General features: G+C 38.9%; 1 protein-coding gene across 1 annotated transcript in view; it reads left to right on the forward strand.

Annotated features, from left to right (window-relative positions):
• The first annotated feature begins 2,100 nt into the window (after positions 1-2,100).
• LOC145986397 (uncharacterized) overlaps positions 2,101-24,264 on the forward strand; it is a 194,616-nt gene continuing 172,452 nt past the window's right edge. The window contains exon 1 of the mRNA XM_083120366.1: positions 2,101-2,169. The gene's annotated coding sequence lies outside the window, so the exon portion shown is untranslated. The remainder of the gene's footprint in view (positions 2,170-24,264) is intronic.

Genomic DNA, 24,264 nt, shown 5'->3' on the forward strand with positions numbered 1-24,264 from the left:
AGTCTTCCCTCTTAAAAATTGCCCGCGACCTAGTACATGACAATTCTGATGCTAAATTTACTTTTGTGTCCGTGATTATAATTCAGGATAAAACACCGCCCAGAACATTTCTTTTTCAGCACGGTAGGTCGAGGAATCCCAGTTCGATTCTCAGTTCCGGCATGGATCCGGCCTCGTTAACCTATCAGAGTAGAATGTAGGCTTTAAGCAAACTTTCTTTTTTTTCTATCAGCATGGGTCTCGAATGTAGAGGGCAGAGGAGACACTTCTCCAAAATAGTAATCAAATGTATAATTCACCAGTATCTTACACAGTAGCGCCTGCTTAAAATACATTTTGGAAAGGAGTAAGGTCGACATAAACTTTATTTTCTCCATCGGAGAGATCGTTTTATATATATATATATATATATATATATATATATATATATATTTTTGCAAATTTACTCACTTAACTACCGCTTTTGTAAAGAAAGGGTAGCAATTGATGAGTAAGGAATAAATTGAGCAGTGTAGGGCGGATTTATGAAAGGGAGTAGAAGATTTGGAAACGCGTTTGAACACGAGCTTTGAGTCTGTAGCTAAGTGAAAGGGAATCCATAAAAGTTGCTGTTCAAATTTAACAAGAAGCATCGAATTGCGTGCCGGTAAATTCCTCTTCGTTCCTTGTGCTTTCAAAACATCAATTGACTGAGAGCCACGCCTAGAAACCTGTCATTGTATCAGTTGGATTAACCACCCACGTGACTTCGAAGCATATTACAAGGAAATGGAGCACCTCCTAGCCGAATATTATTCTTTGCCTGGTAAACAGAAGATTCGGGGTTAGACAGCTTTTGAGAGCTTTTCTAGTGGCGTGTCCAGGCATTTTGTAAGGGGCAGTACTTTGTTTCGTACCTCCACCAAGAAGTTTACTCTATGCGCCTCGCGTCATGAGCGAAAGACTGACAATCAGCAGTTGTGGTAAACTCTACTCTTGGTTTAACGTTAATAACAGGTTTATTCTTCGTGCACTCGCAACAATGCATCGTTATTATTCTAGATTTCTTCATACCTCCATTATCCATTACTAAAGTGGATATTGTCATCGTTTATTTCAAATTAGAAAAACTCACAGGTAACAAAGTCGCGTTTGTATAACCAAAGAAAAAAAGAGATCTAAAAAATTCATGTTTCCATGAGTTTCAAAATTCTGAAAATTAGTTTTTTTTTCTGGTATGTAAGAGGCCAAGCAACGTAAACTTCAAAACTAAATTTTGCCATTAACTTTCACAGATTTTTCTTCAACAAGGTCTGCAAAAGTTGACATCGTGCAATTGTTGACATGCAATTTTATAATTATGCATTTCAGTAATATATTAACGAAATGAAATGTCGTGGATCCGAACTACATAAGGATTGCCCAAGCCGGGATTTGAAGCAGGGACCCCTGACGTTGTAACACGCTATACTAACCACGCCGTCATGAAGGTCGGCAGTGTGTACGTACAGGGTATATATATTTTGCTTCTACTATCGTATACTTTTCACAGTTTCAGTTTGCGCTATCACTTCTGATACACCCTGTATATATAGGGGCTTCAAGGATAGTTACTGGAAAGTTTCAAATACCACAAATAATACGTAATTAATTTTATTATTTCAATTTTATATCCACGGCCTAACCTACCCACCGACCTTAAAAAAATCTGGGAACGGCCATGATCAGATGTACCGAAGGTACATTTTGAACAAGTTATTGTAGATGATTCGATGTAACTTGTAGCTTTGCTCTCGCTGGTTTTAAAGTGTTCATTGGAGAATTTGAATTCGTAACCTGTTTAACGCTCGAGAGATTTGTACCCTCTTGGCTACTTGGATTGTCCTTGTACTAGAAACCCCATGCACCTCAGTGCATGGTAGATGATTGACTCGCTATTACTTGAAATGCGCCGAGCCCCGTGGCATCCATTTCTTTTCCTCGCTGCACGAAGAACTTGTCCACGATTTCCCTTCAAGCCATCATTCAATTCTCAGCACGGCCGTCTTGTTAGTTTATGATTTTACGTGATTCGCTTCAAATTTTCCAATGTCATTTGCAAAACACCTTCAGTCTCTGAAACTGTCTGGCGTAGAAAGAGTGCCTGCCTCTGAAGAGATCGGAACGATACTGGACTTTCTGGTGCTTCGAGTGAGTATTGGTGAGGGAAGTGAGTTAAAGTATAACTGATAACATTGTCGCACCAATTTAAAAAACCGCAAATTTTAACTTTTTTTCACCTAAGTGTAGTTTCTGACTCCTATAATAACTAATATGCCCTAATAAACAGTCACAAGTAGGTACAAATTTTAACGATCACAACATTTATCCAAATGTTCCGGCCCCCGTGGCGGAGTGGGCACACAGAGCAGATGTACTACGTAGAAATTTTAAGCGAAAAGCGCAGACTCTACCAGTACTCGAACTACCACACTGGTAAAACATTAGAACAGAGCAATGGTAGGTACGGTATGCCAGAGACCAGTGGTGACAACTGTTGAAAAACATTGGGTTGGTTGAGTTCTGAGATTTGTTTTATAATGTTATGCAATTAATTATATGTGCTATAAGTACACTGAGGATTTGCCGCAAAATGAATTTTTTGTTCCCAGGGCAGAAAATATAGACTTTTACGTTTAAAAACAGTTTCAGGTCATTTCTGAAACGTATACATGAATGTTAATGACTGTTTTCGCCTATTTTGTAACTGCCTTCTTTAGTGCCTAAAATGATAAAATGATGAAAATCACTTTCATACCTATGTAATCTGGGTAGATTTCGAGTACCTTTTCTTTCCTTTAAGCACGTCTGTCAATTTTATCTCTCTGTACTATTGCATGATGCATCCATTCGTAATAGTCAATCAGAGTGCACTGTAGTTGTGGTAAAATGCGTCGCATAGTTTTGCATATCCACTCGAGGGAAGAGTGAAGCTTTACTTTAACCGATGCTAAACATGTGGTCCTGACTTTAGTGCATTTAGTGTAGAGAACGCACTGTGTGCAGCTCAAAATTGCGTTTATTTTATCCCGTTCCAGAAAATGTAGGGTATGGAGTTTTAAAAATCCATTTCAAACCATTTCTGAAAAGAATACAACTTTTTTTCTATTTGTTGTTGCCTATTTTAGTAATAAATACTTATTTCGAAGATAACTGCTTTTAGAATATCAAATCCGGGAAAATTATAAAAATCCTGTCCCATGTTTTATTGCCTATTTTTTCGGTGCTTTTTACTTCCTATTTTGAGAGTTTTTAGTGCCTATCGATTCTCATCCTGGTAATATGCTCTTTCCACCATTATTTTCCTAATAACCACATGACCACGAAGAGAGTAAATAAATAGGACACTGAGATATGAAACAAGATCAGAATTCTTTAAGTGTAATATACACTCCTCACAAAAAAGTTTGGAATATTGTTATATTGAATCAGGGAAAAATGCGCCCGGGAAAAATGCGCTCTCGCAATAAAAGTGGGAAAAATGCGCCCTCCCAAGAGTAACCACATTAGAAAGTGGGAAAAATGCGCCCACCACATATGACCAGTCAGCAGGAGAAACTGACAGCGTTTCTTGACTACTTTGTGCAACAATGGCTGCAAAATCCAAATCTACCAGTTGATGTGTGGCACTGTGGAGATGCAAAGCACCGCACGAACAATGCTGTCGAAGGGTGGAACAATAAGCTGCAAGAGAAAGTTCGACTTCATCCCAACTTCTACACCCTTCTGAAGACGCTGAAGCCGGAAGCGGAACAGCGGATACAAATATGACAGGGCTAGCATCGGTTTGGAAGGAACGAAGAGGAAACGAACGTACATAAAACTGGAAGAACAGATTAGCAAAATTTTACATACTGTACGTACAAAACAAGCACACCCCGAAATTATTCTTACCCGCATGCGTCTAGGACACAGCCGTCTAACGCACGGTCACCTGCTCCAAGGGCTGGACCCTCCGTTGTGTCGTGTTTGCAATGTTTTTTTCCGCATTCGACACATTCTCGTTGGATGTGTCGATCTTGCTTACCTCCGGCAGACTTTTAACCTTTCTGGCTGTTTGTCATCCCTCTTGGGTGATGACAGCAGTATTTTAACAAGTGTTTTTAGTTTTTTGCGAAGAGCTGGACTCTTCCACCGTCTGTAAGGAGGTTTTTAGTTTGTTTGTTCTGACTTTCTAATGTGTCGTGTTTGTCTCGTGCAGGTCTCTTTACAACCTTGCACTTTTAGTTTTTCCCAAGGGGCTATCTACACCCCTTTTTTAAATTTTCAGTCAGAATTTTAGATAAGGTGACATTTCCCCGTATACATAGAAGGGTGCGAAATGGCCTTAAGTGCCGACGCACCCACAAATTTTAATTCAATCAATCAACACCCAAGGACCTTACCAAGTGCCTGAGAAGTCTGGCGTACACCCAAAAAATGGAGTAAAAGATCGTCAACGGAGGTCACAAGAAATGGAAATACAAATGTAAATAAAAACTTTAATGAAATAAAATAAAAATTATAACATAGTAAATAAAAATTACAAAAGTAAAATTTAAAAAAAAATTATGACAACGGACATCATCTCCAGCTTCTAACCACGCCAGAAAAATGAATATTTTTACTGTACTTTAAAAACAAAATTATCTTTCCTGACAGTCTCAAGCCAAGGTTGTTTTAATCAACATATTATAATGTTGGTGAAGGTTGTGTGTGCTGGGCGCATTTTTCCCACTTTTCATTGTGGTTACTCTTGGGAGGGCGCATTTTTCCCACTTTTATTGCGAGAGCGCAATTTTCCCGGGCGCATTTTTCCCGACACCGTTATATTAGGCAAAACAAGTTTGGAATATTATTGCTTGGCAATAGTTGATGGGCACGGTGGCATATGTCGGTGAAAATACGACAACGTGCACCAGACAGATACCATGTGTTGTTGAATTCCAAGGCCGTGTCTATTACCTATTGTCAAATATAACAATATTCCAAACTTTTTGCGAGGAGTATATACATTGTATATAAGTGTCACCTGATGACAGAGTGAGTGATTCCACCTGAGATCTAGTCCGAGTATCAAACCTGGATTTCCCACGTGGCAGTCGGATGCCATACGACTGCGCCACCGAAGTTGATGAAATACAGTAAGAGATGTGTAATAAGTTATCACCATTGGCAGAAATTTATCTTTGAAATATTTTACTTTGAAAATTGTAATGCATTCTTATCGAATGTCCAGCTTTGTATTGGAAGTTAAGCATTAATCACCTGGTGATGGTTGGGGGGGGGGGGGGTAGCGGATGCACATTTCAACAGAACCGACGCTGGGAAATTTCTGCGCAATGTAGGATTACGAAAGAAACAAACATTTCCACCCTTTAAAGAAATACTACTCTGTGAATAAATAAAAACTGATATGTTATCAACATTACTACATGTGATAGCTCTCATACGTCAGGAGTATTTATGCGCAAAAGTGCATTGCAACGAGATATAGGAAATTCTTTCTATCTGGCTTCTCTTTTTGAGCTCAGAAACACTCTTTATATCACTTTTCTCAGTATCACGCAGTAGCAATTTCATTTTGCATATCTAACTTATATTTGCTTCAGACTGTACTTGCAATTCCGAAACGAGATAGTGTGACTGACACTCACTCAACTCTCTTCATTACTTTTGTTAACCAGCAATGTCTGATAAAATTCCTGGACAGACAGAGCTATAGCCTACTAAATATCAGACAGTTCGTAGCGTACAATTCCCGACCACCATCACACTTTTGTCTGCTTGCCGCATAAGGAGTCATGCTGCTTCCCGAAGAAAGTGTTCATTACCGTACACTGATAACAATATCCTTGAAGTTGCATGCAATTGCATAAAAATGGAAATCCGTGTAGACGATGACGTCACTGGAAATCTGTTTATTCAGACTCGCTAATGCAAAGCTAGCATAGTGATGACGGCGGATCACTTTTCATTCCTATACTTTGTCTTTACACCTTTCATGAAGTACCAACCTCGCTGGCGGAATAAAGCGCGCTACGATGCCAGGGGTCCCGGGTTTGAATTCCATTCTTTAATTTTATCATATCATCAATCATTCTCATCTCTTCGAATATCAAAGAGAGGCAGAAAAGCGAAATAAAATGACCCAAGGTTAATCAATCAAACTCGCATGAATTGTCCATTTACTTATTTATTTATTTATTCCAAGTTTCAGATACACCCTTGTAAGGCCATTTTACACTGAAAACTCTTAATAAATCAACAAGAATAAGTCAAGATGGTTTTAGGTAAAAACCAAAAAGATGAAGATAAACATGATGAGACATGAACAAGGAAACAAACAAAATATTTACATATTCATTCTTAGAGAAGATCGGAAAATAGTTTCAAGGGCAAAAATGTCGATGTTTGTGGGTAGTTTATTATAGAACTGGGACAGCCTGTGGAACAGGGAGCGCTGTATAAGGGAAAGCCTAGCGGTAGAGTTGTGGAACAATTCAGTGTTTCACTCTGAAATTGAATTTTGTAAGAAGAAATTCAGATCTTAATTTTCCATTGAAGATTTTATAGAGAAACTAGCTGATTACCCGGCGTTGCCCGGGTGTTTAATGAATTCTAACTATAGCGTAAAATGTAACTAAATTTATTTACAGGTATTTAAAAGTATAAGTACAGTATACAATTTATAAAGTAATATCTGTTAACAAATTCACTATAATATAAATTTAACAACAATTTATGAACAACATTTTTAGTTCCACCTCCAAGAGCAAGGATAAATAAGTTGAACGGCATTGGGAGTGTCACTATTCATCTTAACGACCCCAAAAACTATGGATTCCACATTAATATCGGTCGTTTTCGATTATTTGTACATGCCATCCCCTTCCCACCCCACCTCTAGGGGTGCCAGGGGTGTCTTGGAGTTGAACGGCATTGGGAGAGTCACTATTAATCTTAGCGAATCCGAAAACTCTGGATTCCACACTAATATCGGTCGTTTTCGATTATTTTTACGTCACCCCTTCACACCCCCACCCCTAGGTAGTGCCAGTGGTGTCTTACCCCAACAGCATTTTTCTTTCCACATTGTAAGTCATATGTGTACCAAGTTTGGTCATCGTGAATGTCACCAATTAGCTTAGCGACTCCAAAAACTATGTATTCGACACTAATCTTGGTCATTTTTGACATTTTAATTTTCACCCCCTCTCAACCCTCATCCCGATAGGTGATTAACTTGGAGTTGAACTGCATCAGGAGTGTCACTACTAATCTTAACGACCCTGAAAACTATGGATTCCACACTAACATCGGTCGTTTTCGATTATTTTTACATGTCACCCCTTCCAACCCCACCCCTAGGAGTGCCAGGGTTGTCCCCACAGTATTTCTTTCGAGATTGCAAGTGATAAGTGTTCCAAGTTTGGTTGAAATCGCTCCAGGCGTTCGAGAGTTATGCCGGAACAAACATATACACACATAGCTACATCCATTTTTATATAGAGAGAGAGATTTCATATCGACCATATCGCGTCGGGTCTGCAGTAACTGAATGTTCAAAGTAGTCAGGATGTCAGGTTTCTGAAGATGCCGCAGAGAAGGAATTTTATTACGAACAATGGCGGTAAAGAAGCTGAGGACGGAATCCATGCTAGAAAGATTTGTATTGGAAGCCATGGCCCAGACGGGAGAGCACTATTCAAGAATCGGAGAAATGCATGACTTGAAAAATAGGCTAAGAGAAGTTGGAGTATCAATTTCAGTGAATCTGTAGAGGAGGCCTAAGAGGCGCATTTCACTTTTAGTTGTAGCTGCGATGTGTTCCTTAAAGTTCAATTTTTCATCTATAATAACACCTAGATCTTTAATTACACTGTTTGACAGTAAAAGTTTTAATTAAATTAAAGTAATTAATTATTAGCAGTTTGGTGGTGTTGATAGTGAATATGGAAATGAAAATTAGCTCCCGTGTAGACGGGAAGTTCGCACAGCACGGAGCCTCCACAAATACAAAGCGAGTTAGTTAAACCCAGGTGTTTATCCAGAATTTCCCATCTGGTGGATGGCCAGGCACTTATCTAGAAATATGCTTCGGGGGAGGAGGTGGAGTTCAAACCAAGTGTTTGGGAAATAATAATAATAATGATGTTTAAATTAAAATAATTATTAAACGAAATTAATACTAATTACAATATATAAATTAATAAAGTAGCGAAGCTTGGACTGACGAAGGAAGCAAGCGATTATACAGACAGCTATTTTATTTATATATATAGTTGATTCATATTTTGATCCCCCTCTTCCAATTCACACTCAGTTGGCGCCTCTGACACAGAGGACATAAACATTAAAATCTCCATCCAAGCACAGAAACACATGCATGGACGATGTCCTCACCACAATAAATTCCAACGCCTGGAAGTGTCGCAGAAACCCTGCATGAGATAACAGGTAAAACAGGTTGGTCGCCTCGCTTCCATTATTTTCATTTTCACACTTTTCTCTCTCTCGAGCTAAACGAAGCAGATTTAAATTGCTAAATAATACGAGGGTCATTCGGAAAGTAACCGATGTTTGGCTGTAAATAAAAAAAAAACCGCATAGATGCAACATATTTTACTTTACATCTCAAAGGTACAGCTGTCCTCTATTTTTCAACATAGTCGCCATGTAAATTCAAGCACTTGTCATAGCGTTTCACCAACTTTCAATCCCTTTTGCATAAAACTCGACCGCCTGGGAATTCAACCAACCTGTCACAGCATTTTGAAGATCCTCATCGTCAGCGAAGTGCGGTGCCCCAAGCCACTTCTTCATGTGAGTGAACAGATGAAAATCAGAACGAGCAAAGTCCGGGATATACGGGGGATGATCAAAAACGTCCCATTTGAATTGGCACAAAAGGTCTTGTGTTCGCCGAGCAGTGTGAGGGCTAGAGTTGTCATGCTCGAACACAACCCCAGATGTCAGCAGACCGCGACATTGTTCTGAATGGCTCTTCTCAGTTTCTGCAAAGTGTTACAGTAAACTTCAGAAGTGATTGTCGTACCACGTTCCATGAATTTGTGCCCAAAGAAACCTACATAAATGAGAGCGGCTTGCGATGTGTGCATACCCTAGACCTAATAAATCAAAATATTTTTCTAAAACAAAATTACAATTAAATCCAATTTCAAATATATTTTTCAATATACTATCCAAATCAACACAATGTAAATCACTCCGCGTACCTTGCATTTGGCGGGATTTTCGATGGCAGCATAGATTTTGTGACGTTATAACCAGCACACGCGAGGAGGCACTACGATGCTCTCACTAGCACCGCTGGAAGCTTACTGAATCACAGATTGCGTGATGTAACAACGCTTGATCTCTGCCCACTACTACTACTAGCGGCACGCCACAACGGCGGTTACTTTCCGAATGACCCTCGTACATACACCCCTAAGGCTTCCCCGATGGCGTACTGGTAACATCGCCTTGCAGTCAAGGAGTCCCGGTTTCAATACCCGGTTGAGGCACATTCTACGGATGTTCGGATCCCACATTAAACTGTAGGTCCAGTCCTGATTAACCTATCTGTGCAAAAAGTCAACTTAATAACTCAATTCAAACAAACGGTAAAACACCCGCACTTCGCCGTATCAACCATTACCAAATTCATGTTTGTTTCGATTAATTCGGAGCACCAACACAGCAACAAACACTCACTTCATCACAAATTGTTTCCCCAACTACAAAGCATCCAAGCAAGATCACTTTGAAAAGCTCTGAAACAACAGAAAGTGATACCAACCTATTTCCTTAATGTTATCACTCACAAGAGAGAAGATAATCAGTTTGGAGATAAAAATTACGCTGTGGAATCAGAATCATTACAACAGAAACAGTACGTATACAATGTTTAAGTAATAAAGTGCCATAATAATACAAAATGTTTCTTTGTTCTTAATTTGTACAATGTATACGGTTTAGATTGTTCTGTTTACAAATGTCAGAAAATAGTTATTTCTTCAGAAACTTTTTTTCCACCCCAAGTTCTATTCAAAAGCCATCAATTTATTAATTTATTGAATTTACTTGTAAAATTTGTTAAACATTTCACTTGAATTACCGTGTAAATAATTTGACAGTTGCCAACACTGTAGCTGTCAACATTAGTGACGTAATTCGAGCTGGACGTAGGCTGCAGACATTACTCTTCTCGGAAACACAAGCGCTCGCCCTTTCCACCTTTGCCCCAACCCCTAATGTCAACTTTTTGACGCGTTTTAAAATTCTCGAAATACAAAATAATTAGTAATTTAATTGACCTACATGGAATTTAGAGCAATGATAATAGCTTCTTTCAGTTATTTTATGATTAATAATTATCAGTATCCTTGTGATCTTCTTTATGTGCTCATGAAGACACACATTGGTTATTGTTCTGCTGGCAATGTTTCCTTCTGCTTTCGGTTGCTTTCCGAGAAGCACTAAGATGCACAGCTTTTCTCCAAGGCTTGAGACCCGTTTCTCCAACAAGATTTGACGCGTCGCTATGTGATCCTTTGGGTGCGTTGGTTCCCCGTGTCGGCGGCCGTAGATTATGCCTCACCCAGTGTACCTTGTTCCACAAACTACCCATCCATTACAATAATTTAGAAAACCAAGTATACATTTTTGAAAATCAGGCACGTTTTAGGAGACTGTTGTGTAAAAAATAAGTCGCTTTACCGCATGTAAATTTAGTTGTTATTTTCTGTTGTTAGTATACACTCCAATGTAAAATGGCTAATGCTGTATATTTGAAATCCCCTGTTAAATAAATAAATGAGTCTAAGCTGCTCTTCCGTGTGATGCACTAAAAATGCATCAATTGAAAAGATGAAACACGACCATTTCAAAGTAAAAAATACACACTTAAGTGCGTCAATATATGCACCAAAACTGCATTAACCTTGATTTCATGCATTTTGAATTCTGTGTGAAACTGATCTTCCCTGAGAAAGAATTTCTACAATGGCACCTACTGGTACAGGAAATCCCGCAATGAATCAGAAGTCTACAAATTGTTTATACTTGAAGGATTACTAACAGCAAACGAACACTTCAACCGTGAATCAGAAGGGTTGTTCTTAATTTTGCAACTCCACTCAGTAACCGGGACAGCTTACGTTGTAAAACAACTAAGAGAATACAATAGATAGCATCGTGCCTTCATCAACATTTAACGATATGATCAATTGAAACAGCTCGGAAAAAAGTACCCCATGAGAAACTGGATTTGAATTTATGCAAGACACCCGATAACCTAAACCAAGTGATTCATGAACTATGTAGGACCTTCTATATGACACGGTATCATCGGTATGTTGATTTGACCTAAATTATTTTAAACGAAAGCAGAAATTCCTTGCAGGACATGGATAATTTACATATTTTCAAAATTCTGTCTTAATATGTCTAATTCTTTCATGTAAAGTACCTGAATACAATATGTCTTACCTAAGGTTTGCGAAGATTTGTATCTTATCTTCGAATCGACGCGACCGTTTCTTAAGAAAAGTGTATACCCCCTTACGCAAATGGACATTTGCCTGGAGAGTGATTTTCTGAGAGTAGGCTAAACTTTACCTGATTCCTCTGTTCCACACACATTTTAAACAATTTTCATCTCCTTAAAGAAGTTTCCAAGAACACAGGTCAATGAACTAAATCGTAGCAAGCACAGTGTAGTAGAATAAGTTTACAATTGTTTGAATTTCTGTGGTAAGGAAGATAATGCTTATAAGTAGACCTCGGATTTTAGGGTTTTAACCTATTTTTTCCTTTGCAGATAAGTGAAAAATATCAAGTTATGTCAGCGTTTCATTACAAAACGCAACAACTGACGAAGTTTTATAGTGCCTAAAATAACCTATTTTGCTTGTTAGAACCTATTTTAGGTTTGTGTGCCTAAATTACGCCTTTTTTTTAGATTTTTATATATTTTTTTTTTTAGGTTTTACAGAATTTTTGTATCTCACATAGCTATTTACTCGGTTTGGTGACGAAACAATTCAATTACATGTTTGAAACATGTTTTCTGTTGATTTCCCTCCCTCCAAGTGTATGATATTTTTCAAAGCTCAAAACAAAATATCTGACGCAGTGGCGGCGAATAGAGGGGCAGTTCTTCCCTTACTTTTTTGCCCCTGCACTATGAACTCTTAATGCTAAGCCTTTTCTACTAAGAGAAAGTAAACTGTCCTTGCCACCCCGCCCCTTTCCCAGTTTTGGCACCCAATCGCATCTACTTCCTCCACAGCCCAAAGTGCAAACTCCTAATCCGCGTGGTCTTGCTCACATTCGCGTCAGTTCGGTCCTTTTGCGGCATTCACACCTTGCGAAGTAATGTTTCAGCATTTAAATTTGCAGCACTGACTATGTTTCTGTTGAAGGTAATATTCAGTATAAAATGATCCTCGCAGACAAAAGGGGGAGTTTGACTGTGGATAACATGAAAAAAGATTCAGGCTAGTCATTAAGACCATGATAAAATTCAAGTACAAGTATAATTCCAGGTTTTCAAGGCAAACTTTCGAAAAATTCAAGGGTACAAGCAGATGTTTTATCTATTCCAACCTTACGTATTATCAACCCCCCCTTCCTCCCCAACTTACACAAATGTATTAACAATATAGAGGGTCTGTGTGATTCCAATGTACCAAAAAATTTACTTAATAAACTTCAAGATATCTTATTTTGCAATAATCTTCCGTTTGTCAGATAGATTGTTCTGCAAAGACACTGAGAAAGTGAACGGATTGAGAACATTCTCTTTTATTTTCCATGCAACTTTATTTTTCGTCTTCGATAAAAATAAAAATAAAAGCTAAACTGAGAGAAACTTGCCTTAGGGCATTTAAAAATATGTATAAATTTAATGGGATTTGGATTAATAAGAGTTGCAATTTTTCACGTATTCGGAGGAAAAAATTTAATAGAGAAAACAACTGCTTCTTTTTTCATGTTTTACCAAAATTCACACAATTCCCAGAATTCAAGGAATTCCAAGTAAGTAGCCACCCTCATACATACGTGATTCATTTTTCATATCAACAAGTTCCTCGCTAACAGCACAAGCATAGTACCTAGGTATTACAATAATTTGTGGATAATTTCAAAACGGTGTAAAGAAATGAAAATTTGGTTAGAAAATTAATATTTGGTTGTTACATATACCTATTAAAATTTCTTGCGGTTCTTGTGAAATTTTGTTTTTAATTATTGTACCAACTCAGTATTTTTCAGGAATTTTGTACCAATTTAAATTTTTTCGAACCTATTTTAGGATTTTTAGGACCTATTTTAGAAACCTAAAAGCTCATTTTTTAGAACCTAAAAATCCGAGGTCTAGCTATAAACAATTTAAACTTCTTTTATTGAGCTAATTAAAAATAGGTTATATTAACAATAGCACCTTGCGTCTGTCAAATTATCTAAGGGGGTACAATTAGATTTACGGATTTAGGAGGTACAGTACCCCTTCAAAAATTTTGGGTTACAATGTACCCCTGTACCCCCCCCCCGTTCCTGCGCCACTGCCCTTGATTACAAGGCGAAAACGTTATCACTGCGTCATCGGGGGGGTGGGGGGGCTGACGAACGTATAGCCAGTAGCTTTAAATTGAAGTCTTGACTTGTCAAAGCACATCTTTTGGAAAGAAGAGAGCATTCTGACGTGGAGTCGTGAAGTTCTCTAGGGAAGAAGCCACGTCACTCCTCGGCGGTTTGAATATCAGCGTGACATTTCAAAAGCGGGTTATGACGCCAAGAAATTAAATCAACCTTCGAGAACGATTTCTTGATTGTCTTTGCAAACGTGCCAAGGAAGACGTTTTGAAACTCCTTTTAGACGGGACCTTACAAACACTAAAAATATGTAAATGTGCTGGGATTTGCTTCTATATCTGTACATATGTGATTTCATAAAGTATAGATTGTGTTTGTTGCATTTCGTGAGATACCAAACAACGTCATATATGTAAGCTGCCAACCTTTCTTCGTAACGCAACTTTAAAACCTCAAAAACACGCCAGGTTAACTAGGTGCTGGCGAGAAAATCGCAGCCAGTGCAATTGCTCTTTGAGCTTAATTGCGTCTATATTTTTATTCAACTGTTTTTTAACGCCCATGTCCCTCATGTTTCTATAATTCTTTAGATTCTCTGCTTTTACGATAAAAGTTGGAAATACAGTATGAGCCAAAAGTGTGGAAGCACCCCTATATAATAATAAAAAAAAGATACCGATTCAATGACCCGAAACATTGTGTGGATGAGGGGGAAACAATTTGTGCCACTCTGTCAAGGTGGCTACCATATTGAAAGACGCCATTTTGGAGTCAACTTAATTTTTAAATTAAAAAGTGCTCATGTGACATCAAAATGAGCTATAATTTGACTAGAAACACGATGTTTTGCTGTTTCTCGTGATCCAAAAGTTCGGAACCACCCCTTTTAAGATAAACAGGCCGACGTACACTAATGCAATGTCCCAAAATGTGATGTGGGTGAGGGGGAAAACAGTCTACACCATGCTACCAAGATGGCCACCATCTTACAGCCAACGAGGTGTCAAGACTCATCCTCTATACACCTTCTCAAGGTCCTCGATGAAATTATACACACGTGCCGTTTCCAGCTGGGAGACCTTGCATTAAACAGTCATTATTCTTCGTATCTGTAATACCTTACTTTTCGATTTCGTTTCGACATTTCCTTGACCGACAAATGGAAACAGTGATCGAATTAGTGTTCGAAACAGAGTTTTCCCGCTTAAAAAACACGCCATGAAAGCAGATTTCTGTAGTTCATCTCGGCAAAGATTACTTTTTATACAAGAAATCACCGTTTCCCATTCCTCGACAAGAAAAAATTAATTTGCACACTTCTGCTGCTCTTCTTCGATTCTCATTTTCTGCTAGGATTTGTTGCCCAATGCTGAACACAGAGGGCAGAAAGGTCGATGCTACGTCACGTGATCTCTGAGATTTGCTTGATTAGTTGCGACATGGTAGTAAAAAAGTAATTGTTTACATTTCCACCCACAGTTCGCCAGAGCACGCGAATCTCTCCCCCCATGCTGTGAAAATCTAAAGTGCTGGATAGATATCGTCGCGTGAGAGGATTAAATTGATATCTGTGTGTGTCGCATCGCGTGGCAGATGGATAATACGCCACCCTGGTAGAAGATAAGGAACCACCCTTCGTAAATTGTTTCCAGGGATTTTTGCCCGTTGCCAGCACGAAACCGCGTTTCCACCAGTGGCGTGCGGTGATATTTTCCGTTGGGAAAGCAGATCCCGAAAAATTAACAAAACAAAAAATTCAGTTCTTCTACATGGTACGTTATACTGAAAAGATGAGCACTCTGATACTGTTTCCTTAACGTCTCTGAATATCCTGGCGCAGTTGTTCGTTTTCTCGAATTTCAATTGATCTGTTGTCTAACGTAATGCAACAGACGATCGCGGATGATTGAAAACAATTTAATTTTCAAGATTTTCACATATTGCAATATTCACAAATCCACTTTGGCACCACGTAATTCTTTCCGTAGTAAATGGTAAACAATGCTAACAATAAAGTTTTTGAAGCAAACAAATAGAAATTCACCCGCCCGAGAAACAGTAACTATTCATCTCGCAAAGCGCTTGAAAAAAGTGTGACCGCGGCCAGCGAGTTTTACCAACTCTATTTGGCGGATGTCTCCATGGAGATGTTAGCTGTCTTAATAGACCGAACGCTCTAAAACGTCTCTCTTCACGTAGAATATGTAATCCGCATGTCAGCAATCATATTTTTGTGTTTCTCCTGTGTTTTGAAACTTTATAGTTTATTTATTAATATAAATTTTAACTAGCTTGGTGGATATGCTACATCGCTGACAGTATACAGCACACTTGGACACTTAATCGTGCAGTTTGCAACAATGAGGACATCAACAGACTGAACACATAGCGTACCCTCCCGTTGGATCCTTCAAGGTCGCCTGTTGATTTTTAGGGGCCTTGATGGCGTTGGCTGCCTACAGGCTGGCCAGGGTGATGTGTCGCAGATGTTTTGTCAACACGCCACGAGAGGGTGCGGATAGCCCCATATCGGAAAAGAACGAACCTTGGGGGCTTGCAGGTTGATTCTGTTGAGGTAACACGGAAGAAATAATGAAAAACCAAAAGTTTAAGATGTAATTTTGTACTCCCTCTGTCCCATAATTATTGTCCGGTACACTTTTGTTTGTTGTCCCATAATATTTGTCCGATAGGCAAACTGTGACATTGGTGTATACAGAAGAAGAAAATTAAACACTGGAATGAGTCATACAACGTTTTTACTCAAGGATAATTACAAATTGGCCGATCAAGTATCCAAAAGAACATAAATAAAAAGTCACCATTTTGGCATACCGGACTATAATTATGGGACAGAGGGAGTAACAGTTATGCTGTGTGCCAGCACTGCTGGCCTTGCTGTACCGGAGTGCACGCGCATGGTTTCCACGGACCAAAATGCCAATGATAAATGAATTTCGTTTTATAAACAGCCTGGTGTGGTCAGCGAAGCTATACTTCCTGCATTTTGAACTGGCGACTGGAAATCAACAAATTAGCCAACAGTTCAATTGTGTTCGGCTGCCATCGTTTACTTTCGGGTCTCAAAGTGCCGAACGTCGCTCTGCAAACTCGAGTCGGAGACACTATACTCCGTCCCGGCTATCTCTGGAGCAAGCGAACGAAAACAAGTTTCTGCGCAAGTAGTGACGCGAGACAGCTCCACCAAAGAACATGTGAGAGGGAATGGGATTGCGTGTGGGAGGGAAAGCGACCAGTCTTCGCATCAACTTGTACTGCTTCGTTCTGCCCACTCGCCCCCTTTCTCTGCCGCTAAGAGCAGTGTTGTTCCATAGATAACCGGGACAGAGTATACAAATTGTCACACCTACCGTAAGCCATAATTTCCTCCCTCGCGCCATATGAAACATGAAGGTTGTTAAGGGGAGGAAGTACAGTTAGGCACCAATTGTGCATTTATTTCAATATCGCCCGAATGGGCACTTCTACAAAAAAAAAAAAACCTGGGTGTATCAAGAGCATGAATTTCTCTCCATGTTGCAAGTGGAAGCGTTTTTTATGTTGATTATTAAGCTGGACACGATATTTGAAAAATATGATGAGTAAGAATTTTCGGTATCCCATGTATTCCTTTTGGGGAATCAACTCCAACATCAAGTTACGGCTAATCAAATGGAGGTTTCGACTTTTCCGCTTGTCAAACACATCTTCAACCGCCCTCTTTCCATTGATATCATTTTCTATTCCATCGGGAGTTTGATATTCCCAAGAGAACAAATCAAATAATACTTCCATCTCCAATGCATTTCTCCTTGCGTCCTACGGCCATCCTGTCAGTGTTGGCAAACCTGATGCGCATAAAAGAGTTAAATTTCACCTTAAATGGAGTTAAAACTGACTTTCAAAGAGCTAGATTTACAAAGTGCTTAGTTTTCAAAGTGGTGGGGCGCTGCTATTATTGTTAACTTTAAGTTGATGACAATTTATTCTTAGTTTTCATCATCTAGATCTGGCGGCATCACTAATCTCATGGTCGAAATCGAAAATAAAGAATTCCCTGATAACAATATTATGCCAATTTCATGTCAACACGGCGCTATAAAGAAAATTAGCTGGGGATATAAGAGGGGGTGAGGCGACGCAGCCAATATAACAATATCACGTCACGTGCAAAATGTATAATCATGGCAAAAGTTGGTCTATGTGGGCCGGAACTAGTGATGGCATCATAGTTGGGCAAGGGGACAGGTGCCCCAGTTCACAGCGAAACAAGTGCACGAAAGAGCCAGATCTGGCTCCAAGAGAGCAAAGTTGGCAACACTGCCACGGGGGAAGATCTTGGGAAGAGGCCTGTGAAGACTGTCCCGCATGCTCTTAAAGGACCCTGGTACGAGTGGGCCCTCGTGAGCGCTGAGGAAAGACCGTAGTTTATTGTAATTCCTTTCAACGTGCAAACAGAACAATAAGCAACGCCTGGCAACATTCTTACAGGGCAGCCGATATTAAGAAGATTTCACACAGAAACAACAAGCGACACAAGCTTTTTAAGTCTAAAGCAAAACATTCATCGCGCATGCGCGAACAATAGACCAAGGCATCACGATTCAAGGTATTCAGAAAACGGCCCATTCCGAGCGACACGTACAGTTTGTCTTCTCTCTTCGATTCGAAATGTTGCATTGATTCCTGACTGTTCGCTTTCAAGCGACAACGACACGAGCCCTTCAATTTATAGCAAAACATTCACCGCGCATGTGCGAACAACGGACCAGGGCGACACGATGCACGGTATTGAGAAAACGTCCCATTCCAAGTGACACGTGCAGTTTGTCTTCTCTCTTCGATTCGAAAGTTTGCAATGATTACTCAGGGTTCGCTTCCAAGCGACACTATTAGATGTTCACTGTAGGGATCGTAGGTTCGAATCCTGGATAAGACAAGAACTTTCGCTGTTGTTTGTTCTCGCGTCTATTTCATAAATTCATTGTTTATCCTGGTCGTCCCGGTAGGAAAGCAACGTTAAATCGCCTAAATGAAAATTTCAAGACCCGTGTATACATTATAAAGCAGTCGTATGCATCCAATTTTATGTTCGAACATGAATACAATAGTTTGTACTAGGGGTGTGCGGGATCACGAAAAGTCGGCACCGGAATTGGAAAAAAGAATCCCGTCCCGATCCCGACTTCGGAAAATGACTTCCCGACTTTTCTGGATTCCAAGTAGTCGGGAAATACGGAATGGTTATTTTAAAAAGTCGTTAATTCTCGACGTTTTCTGCATTGTAAGTGTCTGGAACTTATCGGAAATTTTTAGTTTTTATTCCAGAAATGCAAAAACAATCACTTAAGTTGAAAATGACATGTAGAATTAGAAATTTCCAAGGCTTCGGGAAATTTAGAAAATTTCCTGTCCATAGGCGTAGTTTTGCCCGTCCACTTTGGAGGGCTAGCTGGGGCTAACATTATTCATGCTTTTGTCCATGGCAAAAAATCATCAAGGGCATTCATTCTCCTTGCGAGACAGGTGATCCCCACATCAACTTATCCAAAAGAAATGGAATTGATAAAAGAAAGAAATAGATGGTTGCAAATTTATTAAAGAACACCAGTTCTGTTAGACTAAAGAAGGTGTATTTTAACGTGTGATCACATTAATGGGTAATCCTGTGTTCATGGTACAGTGGGATCCATGAGTATTACCATGAACATTGTCCATCACCATGTTCGTACACTTTATTTGACCAATAAGAGCTTCAAGAATTAAATGAAAACTTAAAACAAACTGTTGACAACTTCTGCACCAGCATACATAAAAATCCATCGCTTAAAAACACATAGGATGCAAGAGAAAAATTAATGAAAATAGTCATGGACAATTTGCTTGGTAATACTCATAGATCCCATTGTACTGAGCAAATCATAATGCTGCAAGACATTTAAAAGTACAATCTACATAGGTAATGGAATATCAAAACTTTAAATACCCTTAATATCTATACAACGAAACTTCGCATTTTCCTAATTTTACTACAATGAGAACCATTTGCGACTAGATTCGAGAAGAAAACTTTAAAATAATAGACCAATTACATCTTTGTCTTATCTACAACTTCAATAGAAGTGCTCTGTTTTTTTGCTCACCTGCATAAATTCCTGGAAAAATCTCTGTCGGTCCCTTTCCTTGTTCAACAGTGATGTGGAAGATGATTTGTCTTACCCATAGTTGACCTTAGCCATGTTTTAATACGTCTCATTGCAGAAAAGACAGTTCAGCTGTATCCGAAGACGCTAGGAGTCTTGTGTACTAATAAATCTCTGTCAACTGAAAATGAACACCTACCCCTGTGATTTTTATCAGACGGGGGATGAACTTACTAACCTTAATAATCTTATAGATGTTTGCAAAGAAATCCCCACAATACTATTTAGTAGGCTCTAATAAGTTTCCATTCATTTAAACCTCGCATGCAGATCTTCATTTTTACCAATATACTGTTCATGCCAGCCCGTACCCAGGGCAGGGACCAATAGAAGACTACGAAAATAACGACAATTTTTCAAATTTGTAAAAAAAAATTAAACCTGTTCTTACCTCGTAAATGAATGTTTCTTGGGTAGAGAGACAGTCTCAAGGATCCAGATGTCTGATAAATTTGGTAGTTTTAGTATTATAATCGTCAGTTCCATACCCAGGGGAGGGGTCATGACACCCACGTCGAACTATGAAATATTTAAATGCTAATCTATAAAAAACTACGAAAATAACACCGAACGATTTTTCAAATTTGTAAATATTTCAATTTTGTTCTTGCATAAATGAATGTTTTTGTCATTAACCAGGGTGGCGACAGACCTGGAAAACCTGGAAAACCGGGAAAAGTCAGGGAATTTGAGGTGTCAAAAAAAGTCAGGGAAATGTCAGGGAATTTCGTCTTCATTGACTTTTTAATTTTTTTTATTTAAAGATATCGTTATGGAACTCTGCACGGGAACAGAAAATTGTTATAACTCTGGCACTATGGGAGCAATCTACTTCAGATAAGTTTTGTTTTGCAGCTAAAACATAAGCGCATGCAACCGTGTACAATTCAGAACGCCGGACCGAGGAAGGGGGTTGGGGGTGCTCGACCCCCGAATTTCAATAGAGAAAACAAAAATCTGAAGTTTGCCCCCTCTTCTCCCACTATTTTGGGGAGAAGGCGCAAACTTTAGAATTAGTTTCAAAGATTGGACATTTCTCAAGAGATTGAAACATGTTTCATGTTCTTGGGTACCATACAAGTAGAATAATAAGTCAAAATGTGATTATTTTTTTTTTATGAAAAATATGTAATTTGCATTTTTGGAGGTAAATTGTTATAACTCGGGCACTATGGGAGCAATCTACTTCGGTAAAAGTTTTGTTTTGCAGCTAAAACATCAGAGCATGCAACCGTGTACAATTCAGAACGCCGGACCGAGGAAGGGGGTTTGGGGGGCGCGACCCCCGAATTTCAATAAAGAAAACAAAAATCTGAAGTTTGCCCCCTCTTCTCCTACTATTTTGGGAAGAAGGCGCGAACTTTAGTATTCTTTTCAAGGAATGGACATTTCTCAAGGGAATGAAACATGTTTCATGTTCTTGGGTGCCATACAAGTAGAATAATAAGCCAAAATGTAATATTTTTTTTACGAAAAATATGTAACTTGCATGTTTGGAGGAAAATTGTTATAACTCGGACACTATAGGAGCAATCTACTTCAGATAAGTTTTGTTTTTAAGATAAAACACAAGAGCATGCAACAGTGTACAATTCAGATCGCCGAACCGAGGAAGGGGGGCTGGGGGCACGACCCCCGAATTTCAATGAAAAAAACAAAAAAATGGAGTTAGCCCCTACTTTCCCTGCTATTTTGGGTAGAGGGCGCGAACTTTATTATTATTTTCAAAGAATGGACATTTCTCAAGAGAACATAACATGTTTCGTGTTCTTGGGTGCCATAGAAGTTGAATAATAAGCCCAAATGTGATTTTTTTTACGAAAAATATGTAATTTGCATTTTTGGAGGTAAATTGTATAACTCGGGCACTATGGGAGCAATCTACTTTAGATAAGTTTTGTTTTTCAGATAGAACATCACAGCATACAACCGTGTACAATGCACAACGCCTGACCGAGGAAGGGGGGTTTGGGGGAGCCCGACCCCGAATTTCAATGGAAAAAAACATAAAAATCTGAAGTTTGCCCCCTCTTCTCCCACTATTTTGGGGATGAGGCGCAAACCTTAGTATTCTCTTCAAAGAATGGACGTTTCCAAAGAGAATGAAACATGTTTCATCTTCTTGGGTGCCATAAGCCAAAATGTGAAACACGGTTTTTTACAAAAAATAGGTAATTTGCATATTGCTCAGAAAATTGTTATAACTCGGGCACTATGGGAGCAATCTACTTCGGTAAAAGTTTTGTTTTGCAGCTAAAACATCAGAGCATGCAACCGTGTACAATTCAGAACGCCGAACTGAGGAAGGGGGGTTGTGGGGCGCGACCCCCGAATTTTAATGGAAAACTATAAAAATCTGGAGTTTGCCCCCTCTTCTCCCGCTACTTGGGACTAAGGCGCGAAGTTTAGTATTCTTTTTAAAGAATTGACATTTCTCAAGAGAATGAAACATGTTTCAGGTTCTTGGGTGCTATACAAGTTGAATAATAAGCCAAAATGTGATATTTTTTTTTTTACGAAAAATACGTAATTTGCATTTTTGGAGGAGAATTGTTATAACTCGGGCACTATGGGAGCAATCTACTTCGGATAAGTTTTTTTTTACAGATAAAACATCAGAGCATGCAACTGTGTACAATTCAGACTGTCGAACGGAGGAATGGGGTTTGAGGGCGCGACCACCAAATTTCAATGGAAAAACATAAATATCTGAAGTTTGCCCCCTCTTCTCCCGCTATTTTAGGGAGAAGGCGCAAATCTTAGTATTCTCTTCAAAGAATGGACGTTTCCAAAGAGATTGAAACATATTTCATGTTCCTGGGTGCCATACAAATTGAATAATGAGCCAAAATGTGAAACTCTGTTCGGAAATGTGGAATGGATATGTTGCGGAGGGGGGGAGAAGGGGGAGGTTGGTCATCAATATGAATTTCCCAGGCTTGCTCCAGACCTGTGTCAGAGTTTCCACCCAAACATAAGAGTATGAACGTCCAAAAAGCACATTCATTTCGTAATCAGCACAATTATACCATATGGTATCTATCATCAGGCCAGTACGACGTTACTCGGATGATACCATATGGTATTATTGGGGTAGTAAAGGTTAAGCCTCTAAATATTACGTGGAAAATGCATTGAATTATATTTTTTTCTTGTCCATATGGGAGTAGTAAGGGGACTTGTCACGTAGTAAGGCATTTTGTTGGACAAACTGAAGGAACATGGTAACAAATAGGTTCCATTGATACATACGATTTTTGTTGAATATCGCCACCTGACAAGGTATCTCACTACAACATGCGACAGAAATTGCATGGACTGCAACATCCAACAAAAATCGAATGCATAAACAACAAGAGCTTTATACTGCAAATATGCGGCTGGAATTTTATTACTCTTCTGGCTCACTTCACCATATTTAATGTAGCAGTGCTTATGAAGGTCTTCTTTCATCATCCTGATGTATTACTTGTTTCGCACAAGTTAACATACGTTTACAATGACATGCACTATTCTTAGATATCAAGAAGAATTCAACCAAACGGGATATATATTGAATACTATAACGAAAAAGTTAAACATAAATCTGCAATGGTGAACGTTATAAAAATTGGCAAGAGCATGCTCCCAACCTCAAATTTACTGTAACACTATTATTGCATTGAAATTAACGCCACTCTCTGTCCTGTCTGTTTAAACTCGTGAGAGATGGTCATTAATCTCTCACAGGGTAACGTTAAGGTCCAATATTATGAAACAAAATACTAATAATAAATACGTAAATATTTTAATATCATATTTACTAGATTCATTCAATCATAAAAGCAAATCACTTTCTTCAAGGATTGAATTTTCTCTGCCAGCCCTGCTAAATTTTCACTTTCCATCTACTATTTATATGAGGGGTGGCCAGAAAGTAATTTCCAATTAGTAGGGACATTGATTTTTCGCAAACGCCAAAACCATGAAAAATGGTAATTGCTGCGAAGTTATGTTTAGGAATGTGCAGTGATGTTTGGACACATTTTTCGCCCATTTGAAATATCGAAATAATGCGAATTTGGCATAAAATGCGAATTGTTGGCATTTTTAACGATTTTTTTTAAAGAAATGTCCTAAAAAACGAAAAATTCCATGAAATCCAACATTCTTGTCTTTTCTAGGCCATGTTTGTGTACATAGAACATGCAAGTTTTCCAACATTTTACTCAAGAGTAAATTGTAGAGTTATACGAACATGGAATAATTCCGACAGACACATTAAGTCATGTATTTCCCACGATCAAAACCATTTGTATCACAGAGCAAAGTGGCAGGGTTCTAACAGGAGATCGAGTGCATATCTACCGTCACACGGGAGCCACATCTTCGTATGTGTCACACAAGACATGTTTTGAATTACCAAGCTAAGTGCGCACCATCGGCATTTGTCGAGCCAGTAATAATGGAGCTCAGTCGT

This window comes from Lepisma saccharinum, chromosome 4, assembly GCF_977018435.1.
Source record: "Lepisma saccharinum chromosome 4, izLepSacc3.1, whole genome shotgun sequence".
NCBI classification, from domain to species: Eukaryota; Metazoa; Arthropoda; class Insecta; order Zygentoma; family Lepismatidae; genus Lepisma; species Lepisma saccharinum.